This window comes from Salminus brasiliensis, chromosome 23 (assembly GCF_030463535.1).
Source record: "Salminus brasiliensis chromosome 23, fSalBra1.hap2, whole genome shotgun sequence".
NCBI lineage: Eukaryota > Metazoa > Chordata > Actinopteri > Characiformes > Bryconidae > Salminus > Salminus brasiliensis.
In genome coordinates this window covers 31,951,199-31,957,697 of record NC_132900.1, presented here as the reverse complement: position 1 = coordinate 31,957,697, position 6,499 = coordinate 31,951,199, and positions in this window count along the sequence as shown.

The following is a 6,499-nucleotide window of genomic DNA, read 5'->3' as shown; positions in this document are numbered from 1 at the left end:
TAGGAGGAGATCTGGGATATCTATAAAGATTTTATTGCACTTGAACTTGGATTGGCCCTTCCACCAGGACGAACCCTGCGCTTCCCTCTGACCTACATACCATCTTTCTCTTGAAGACTGACAGGTACAAGAACACTGTCCAGCTGCTGTGCCAGTTGTTTGCCGGTTACGCAACGCGGTGTGCTCAGTGTTCTTGGCGAGTGTTAACACACAGGGGCATTGGGTGTTCCAGTATGAATTAAAATGCTGTAAACAGTGAGAGGCGGATGTTACCTGAGTCAGAAGGACTTCTAAATATTTACAGACGCTGTCATCAATATTTAGATGATGGATCTGCAGCAGAACTCCCCTTGAAGAGAGACTCATCCACCAGCTCATCAGTCTTGTGGAAAACACACTCAGATAAAAACGGCAGGAATTCCGAAAGCGTGACCTGTAACCAGACTGACCCATAAAGAGCTACACCTACGTAGTTACAGGAGCGTACAGCACCGGTCATCCCCTCTGAACACACACAGGCTTCTGCCTGAGGGTCTTGAACAGCCTGTGTCCCGCCGGCGGGCCTGAAGCCCTGCCAGCCTGTACAGAGGTCCCTGCAGTTACTGAGTAATACACCTCAGTGTGTGATAGGCCCTGGAGTGTGAAGGGGTTAAACTCGGCCCATCTGCAGTCTGAAAGTCCTGCTCTCGACCTGCTCTCACTGAATACTTCAGGACTGTACCTCAAAACTACAGATAATTGTAGTGAGATCAATGAGAGATATGATCTGATTTAGAATTGGTTTATAAACATGTAATAAACACCTTCAGGGTTTCGTAATAGGAGCTCGTAATAACAAATCCAAATGTATTTAGTTATTTTTTCAAAATTAAAATATGAGAATGTAAACTAATTACTCCAAAAGTAATTAAGTACACCAAAAGTAATGTAAAATTTCATCACATCAGACCAAGCAGCACCAATCGCAGTTCTGATTGCATAAAGAACCCTTTAAAGGTCTAAACAGCTATCGCTTCATGTAGAGGTTCTTTACCAGTCGCCTCCACGACAAACACTCAGGTTCTTTAAAGCATCAAAAGTTTTCTTCCATCGCATCCAAGAACCAAGAATTTGTAGCATCTTTATTTCTAAGGTAAAGGTCCATGAATCTGCCACTGTACAGCGCATTTTACCTATGGTAGTGAACACACACACACACACACACACACACCCAGAGCGGTGTGCAGTCAGCTTCAGAGAGGGTGAAGGGCCTTGCTTAAGGGCCCAACATCGAACCCACAACCCTGACCTCATCAGCCCGGAGCTCTAACCGCTGAGCACCACTGCCCCTTTACAAACTAACATTACATTTTTCCTAAAAATAAAGATCCTGATAAAACAGTGTCTCATACTCTCTAATCCCCCCTTACCCCATTTACCCCCTAATTAATATAGAATTAATATAAACGTATAATCTAATGACACTAATAGAGCTCCAGAGTCTCTAAATCACATTTTACAAGACATTTTACTAATGATATGCACTGTAATAAGTCATTCAGATGACATTTAGCCCATATTTAAATATAACTATGTACTGTACTATGTAAGATAAAAACAATTAAGTTATAAGATAGTCCTTTATAGACAGTCATATGATTTTTACAGTTTATATATATATATAGTTTTGGTGACACCAAATGATAGATGTTGTTTTAACGCAGTTTAATGACTAACCTGAACTTAAAATGTTTGATGAAATAACAAAGAATAGTTTTTAATTTCTGGAAGAAACTCTGTTAAACAGTCTGAGGGACTTAGCACTTAGCTAGCTAGTGCTAATTATGCTAGCTAGCTATTTCCCCGTCGGACAGGCCTCGAGCAATTAGCTACATAAAGATGAAGCACATTTTCATAAGTAAGGTGAGTTTTATATTTTTAAACTACATAATCTACGTTTTCTGACCCCTGTGGGTTTTTTGCTTTTGTAAAAAATATGATTTTTTGTTCTGTTTAAGGTCCCGGGACGCACTCATTAGCTGCTAGCTAGCTAGGATAGCTAACTAGCCAACCAGCTTAAGCCTTCAAAGACCGCGCTAGCTCGTTATTTTTACTCAGTAAAACATTTTAATGGACCACAAACCACGTTTTCTACCATTTCTGTGAAAATGCTTGTGTAAGACCGTCAGCTCTGACATGTTTGCGGTTGTATGTAGCTAACCTAGCTAGCCTAGCTAGCCTAGCTAACGTTCGTAGGCTCGAACTATGTGCTAGCGAGCGAGCGAGCCGTGCTGTGTACAGCAGGTACACTGAGGCAGTACACTGAGGCAGGTACACTGAGGCAGTACACTGAGGCAGGTACACTGAGGCAGGTACACTGAGGCAGTACACTGAGGCAGGTACACTGAGGCAGTACACTGAGGCAGTACACTGAGGCAGGTACACTGAGGCAGTACAGTAAGTTTCATGGTTTCGCTCAGACTTCTGTGTTACTGTGAGTACAGTGTGATTAAACACTGCAGATCAGACATACTGCTGCACTCTCAGACATTTGCTTTAGTTCACTTTATTGAGACATTAGTGGGAAAGAAGATTGAGGTGGGTATAATGTGTATAATGTGTATAATGTGTTAAACAGCTGTATTTAAAACACATATTAAAAAATGTCTTTATTTAGGTTCAGTCAACTTATTAATATCTGTTCATGTTGATGTTCATGTTATTTAAACATGCTTTTTACAGCTAAAAAAATGATTCATCATGTTTAAAAGATGTAGCAGATAGCTAACTCAAAAAGAAATTGGTTGGCCTAATGCTAAAATGCTTAAAAATAAAAATAAAACCTATTTTTTTAATGTACAGTCAAGTTAAGAATATATGTTTCTGTTGACAGTTGTTAAATTCATATTATTAAAAAATCATTTCTGCTGTGGCTGAAACACTAATTCACCATACATGAAATAAAATTGTGTTGGATCCAGATAATTAAATCTAAAGTTGCCATAATTCAAAAACCTAATGCGAATTGTTGCCTTATGTTATTTATTTATTTTTTGTTGGCCTGATGCTTTATTTTTTGAAATGTTAAATATATTAAATTAAGCAAATTAAACAGTAATTAGGTTTGTGTGTGTGTTTACCAAACAGTAATTGTCTTGCTTGGCTTCAAAATCTACATTTAGGACATTTTCTACCATTTCTGTTAAAAAACATCGAATCCTAACCAAAGCTACTGAAGCTGTTTCTTAATTCCCTTTAAAACATGTAATAAAATCTGGAGTATAAAAGTAAGGGTATTATAGGAAACTCAGAGACAAACAACTACATTTCGCTTTGGTCTTTTTTCTGGACGCGTCCACAATCTTATAAAATAACTGGCTCCTATTTAAAGCATCCTACTAATCATGCATAATTATGTATAGTATGAAGTTGCACTGGACGCAGGTTATACTGTTTTTATATGGTTGAAAACATTGATTCCTAACTATAATCCTATTATATAATCCCAACAGCTGAACAGCCTCCAGACTTCAGACTGCTGCTTCCACCCCGGGCAGTTTAGGCTGGTCTATTCTCCCAGACCAGGTGCTGTTTCAGAACCACTGAGAAGCTGCTCCGAGCTCGGCTGTCCTCCGTAAACCCGCTTAATTTGGAAGTGAATGTTGCTCTTAACAAAGGCACACTGTCTCCCAGTCCTATACTCTAATGACTCTCGTTACCCAGCGACTCCCTGTTCCCTGCCCCCTTCCAGTATCGGTCACGTGTGGAGAGTTTCACAGAAAGCACCAGGCCGTGAGTGGAGAGTTGGGTTTCCCCGGGAACTCTTAAGAAACCCAAGTCTCTGCTTTTACAAAGAGCTGGAAGGCCAGTGTGTTTGTCTGAGCCGGTAGTAGAGACGGCAGACAGGCAGACAGGCCTGGTCTTCACAGAGTTTACACACTTCTTTAATGAGAGACGTTATTTTAAGGGGTTTAGTATTCAGTTGATAAGCCTTTCTACACTCTTATACATAAAGGTGCTATAAAGAACACCAAAAAAGTCACATAGAACCATTTTTAGGGAGATGTGAGTATAAGTCCCTTTACATTCACTTCTTTTAAAGAAGGTTCTTAACACATATGACAGATGTTTCTTTAAGGAACCAAAAATGGTTCTTCTATAGCATCAAAGAAAAGCACACTTTGCAGCACCTTTATTTTTTTTGAAGTTCTTTGAGTTAAGTGAGGCCTGGGTTTTATATACAGGAGGGACAAACCAATGATAAGCCTTTCTTCACGCCTATAAATAAAGATCCTACAAAGGGTCTTTGAGCGACGCCATAGAAGAACCATTTTTGGTTCCACAAAGAACCGTGAGATGAAAGAGATGTGAGTTTGAAAAACCGCTTTCACTTTGTTCTTTTCTGTTTACAGAACTGAACAGCTGTGTCATGTAGATGTTTCAGTGTGACGCGACTCAGTGACTCAGTGACTCAGTGGCTCAGGTGACTCAGGTGACTCAGGTGACTCAGTGACTCAGGTGACGCAGCATGTTTTGGGTCATGAATGATACATCGTACAGCACTACACCGTGCTAATCTGCTTCACACCTGTTCAAACTGGCTCAGTTGTTTCAGTTTGTTCTTCTTAGAGATAAAAGGAAGAGCGACTGGGTTTTTACCAATGTTTACTTGTCCTCAGGGCGTCCTGTATATAGAATAGGAGAAAGAATGTAGGGACGGGAGTGCCCCCCCCCCCCCCCCCCCCCTTCCCAGCCCATCATTCATCTCTTTTAGTGCCTTTTTCTGTTCTGCTTTCCGTTACTAACTCTACTAATATTTGAAATAAAAACACGTAATTCTTAAGGGAACATTTACGCTCTAGGAAAAATGGCGGGACATAGGCTTTACTTCTGCATTTATTCTGCTGCTCAGTGGTACTGAAGATTTCACTGTGACCAAGCCTGAAGTAACACATGATTATTTTATTTAATCGCAGCCACTGAGCATTAAAATTAACACAGTTATCTGATTTATCTGGTAACATACAGTTATGACATTAATACATTTTCTAAAAGCAAGATATGTATGTATCTATTATGTATTTATGTAATATACATATGATGTATATTTTAGAACATATATCATAATAATAAGCTGTTTTATGAGACGTCCTATGTCATAAATATAAAAAATGTTTTTCCAGCATTAATTAGCAAAATAGCAAAATATTACTTATAGAATTACATATATTATATTATATACATATATTATACATACATATATATATTTATATATTATATACTTATATACTATATAACTATAATTACAAGATGTTCTGTGTCCTAATTAGAAGATATTATGCAATTTTTCCTGAAAGAAAATCATAGACCAAACATAAATATATGTGTGTTTATAAGAGGTGAACCTGATCTCCTGGCTCCATGAGTTGCTACTACATTATTCAAACAGGTGTGATTACAGTCAATTGCAGGTTTACGGTCTAAGGTGTGACTTCATCTACTCTAACTGGATGTGAGCTCAAACAGAGGTAGTTCACACTTCCTCTGAAATCATCTACTTCAGCTAATTCTGCCTGGCCATGACAGTAATGTAGAGGCTGCGGTGCTGTTCAGTAGTTTTAGACATGTATAAAATATAATTAAAGAGCTGCTGATCTGCTCAGTAAAACTCTGAAATTTAGAATTAGAATAAACACTAATAATATCACTCCTACAGAAAGTGGTGGTGGTTCTCCATCACTGTGTTCATCATTAGAACATCTCCAGAGTTCTCCTCATGGAGTCTAGTGTTATTTAGAGCTCTCCTCAGATCAACACCTGGTTTGGTGGTAAATCAGGGCTTAATGATGGTAAATCAGGTGAGCTGCTGCTGATGATGATGATGATGATGGAGTTGAACACATCTTCCACGCTGTGCTGGCTGGAATGGGGCGTGTCCAGGAGAACCCTGGAGGAACCAAGCTCTGTTCTTCAGACTAGCTCACCAACAAGATCTCACTACTTTCTTCAGAATGAGAAGCTCTATTTTTATGTTCACCTGCTTTATCTGTTCTGATGAGATCTGGAGTTTCTACTGTAGAATAATGGGATCTGGGGCCTAAAGCTTCTGAACAGAGCTGTGTATCAGAAGGGTGCTTGTATTTGCTTTACTGCTCAGGGAGCTTGATGGGCTTTGTTAAGGTGATACTGATCCTGTATGATCCTGGTGAACAGGTGGTGCTGGCTGGTAACCACCCACCCTCCTCATTAATATTTCAAACAGCATCTGTTGGAAGGTGCTACTATTAAACTCTGTGGTCTTGTAGCACTAAACTGTTCTACTGGGGGAAATCCTCAGTTTTCTCAGTGAATATGAATACGGGATATGTTGTGTAATATCCTGAGATTAAAGTTTAATAACAGTATAAATTAAGAATTCTAAACTTATAAAAAGAGTTTTAATTGTTAATTTGCAACAGGAATTATTGTACGAAGGATCACAAAATGTTGGAACATTGCTGTGAGGGTTGATTGTAAGGCT